Here is a 3,056-nt window from a genome sequence, read left to right on the forward strand (position 1 = left end):
TTTGACTTCTGCAATTACAAAAGGTGCTCAAAGTGGTTACCATCAGCATAATTTTAAATACAGGTGTTTTTTTCTTTCTTAAAATGTGTATACATTTTTTTTGGCACCCTCTGTATTTAAGACCAGTATATAAACAAGGTTTCTGAATAGCAATTTAAACTAATTCTATGTCAAACCCCTCCCCCAACACACACAATTTTAAAAAGATCCTAAAATGAAAGCAAAGAAATTATCCATATTACTTAAAGAAAAAAAAGTCAAATTATTTGAATTGTAAATTCAAGTCATCCTTTTAATGTTTGCTTTGAGTCCACATTGTTTTGTTTTTTCAACACTGAGAAAACTACCATTTGGTATTCTTCACAGACACACATGCTCGGACTTACAGTTAATGAACAGCTTCCCTGCTGACTTTTTTGGGTTTAATTTTATTCTGTTTAAGTTAGCTCTCAATGCTGTATTTATTAGAGTTCAATAATCACATTATTGTGTGCTAATAGATGCTTCTAACACTTAAATAATTCTGTCACGGATTTGGAGCCATAATGGAAACCAATTAATATTAGTTATTAATGACTGGCTGGCTAAAAGAGGGTGGTTTTCAATTTGCATACACAACCACCAAATTCTCTTAGCAGGACAAACACTACCTTAATCAGGGTAGGTTATCTGCTGTAACAAATAATCCCCACATCTCAGTGGCTTCAGACAATACAAGTAAATTTTTCACTGACATTGTCTCATAGTTAGGGTTGATAGGAGGGCTCTGTTCCACAGGACCATTCAGATATAGCCCCCTTTTCTACTGTGGCTTAATTCTCCAGGTTCTAGGCATTCTCTCCATCATGTCCATGAATGAAGAAGAGTGAAGGATGGTGGGTGAGTGGGAGGTGTTTGGATGGGCCAGTTCTGGAAGGCAAAGACCACTTTTACCACCCTATTGGCGGGCACTCTGTGGCAGGACCACACCTAACTGCAAGGGAGGCTGCAATGTGCTCTCTTTACCTGGGTGCCCACGAACCTGGTAAATTATTAGCGTGAGAGAAAGAGAAGGACAACCAGCAAGCTGCCAGAGTGAGGAATAGTACAGTCATTTTCTATGAGGACACCGTGGTTCGGGGAAATTAAGAGGCCCCACAGCAAGAAAAGAGAGGAACCGGGAACTGAAGTTAGACTTCTGCAGGTCCTGGTGGGTACTGCCTGGCTCCTATTCAATGAGAACATAGCTGCTTCCAGCATATTCTGTCAGGAGATCTGTTCAGAATCTCCCCTTATTCAGCTAGAAGGTTAAAGCAAATTCTTCTCTTTAGTTATTTTAGCTACAACATGATTTTTACATACCCTAGTATATTTTTATGTACCCTAGTAGATTGTTACTTCTCTTAACAATTTTTATTAAGTGACACAATTTTGCCAACTAATCACACAGAAGAATTCTTTAGCAACTAAAGTTGCAAAGGCTGTGTTCCTTACACAGTACAAACTACAGAGGGTGCCAAAAAGAAAATGTATACATATTTTACAGAAGGAAAAAAAAACTGTACTAAAATTTTAATACTCAATATATACCAAATACAANCACCTCCCTAGTGCTCCCCCATCCGCCATACACATTGCATATAGGAGCCTGGCCTCACAGGTTCTCTAGTCTAGCTCTAATCTTGTTTCTGCTGATCTGTGCCAGACACTCATTCCCTTGTCCAGATAATAACAGCTAACATTTATTGACCCCTTTGCTATGTGCTGTGCTAAGTACTTGAATTGCTGGGTAGTTAGTTCTTAGCATTTGGGCCTTGGAGTCAGTTAGTAGTCCTAGATTTGAATCTCAGCTTAGCCCGTCATTTAGCCATGAGACCTTGAGCCCAAAGGACTTCACATCTCTGAGCCTCCATTTCCACATCTGTAAAATGGGGATTATGTAAGCGTGAAATCAAAAAAACATGTTTACAAAGGGCTACTAGAATAGAGATGGGTACACGGGCTGCCAATATCTGATAGTTATTTTTGTTACTATTATTGGCATTATTGCCAGGGCCACAACATTGGCCAATACCCCTAAATCCTTACCCCCAGGCTCCTTCCCAAGACTCTCCTACTTGATTTTCCTGGCCTTCTCTTCTCCTGACTTCTGGGTCCTGGGCTTCTGTCTGAGGCTACCCACATGGGTGATCTCTTAGAGTGCTGTACCCTGAAGCCCAATGACCCTCTTACCTAAAAACACATGCTTTACTTCATTCTATTTGCTGTTTCTGACTTCTCTATACTTCAACCCTAACTACCTCCATTCTAGCCAACCTCTCAGTATTGCTCTGAAGGCTCCAGGTAAGACACTTTCACAGTGCATATCACTTAAGCTCCATGCAAACCCTATGAAGGTACAGGGTGTCTGCCATCCTCAACACATAAACTGTATCTCTTGCCCCAAGGTAGCAGTATTCAATTCTCCTCATCTCCCAGTGAGAAATAGCATGTATCAAGTCTGCTAAGTCACAGGGCCATGCCTAGCTGCAAGGGAGGCTGCAATGTGCTCTCTTTACCTGGGTGCCCACGAACCTGGTAAATTATTAGCGTGAGAGAAAAAGAGAAGGACAACCAGCAAGCTGCCAGAGTGAGGAATAGTACAGTCATTTTCTATGAGGACACCGTGGTTCGGGGAAATTAAGAGGCCCCACAGCAAGAAAAGAGAGGAACCGGGAACTGAAGTTAGACTTCTGCAGGTCCTGGTGGGTACTGCCTGGCTCCTATTCAATGAGAACATAGCTGCTTCCAGCATATTCTGTCAGGAGATCTGTTCAGAATCTCCCCTTATTCAGCTAGAAGGTTAAAGCAAATTCTTCTCTTTAGTTATTTTAGCTACAACATGATTTTTACATACCCTAGTATATTTTTATGTACCCTAGTAGATTGTTACTTCTCTTAACAATTTTTATTAAGTGACACAATTTTGCCAACTAATCACACAGAAGAATTCTTTAGCAACTAAAGTTGCAAAGGCTGTGTTCCTTACACAGTACAAACTACAGAGGGTGCCAAAAAGAAAATGTATACATATTTTA

This window comes from Hipposideros armiger, unplaced genomic scaffold, assembly GCF_001890085.2.
Source record: "Hipposideros armiger isolate ML-2016 unplaced genomic scaffold, ASM189008v1 scaffold_996, whole genome shotgun sequence".
Taxonomy (NCBI): Eukaryota; Metazoa; Chordata; class Mammalia; order Chiroptera; family Hipposideridae; genus Hipposideros; species Hipposideros armiger.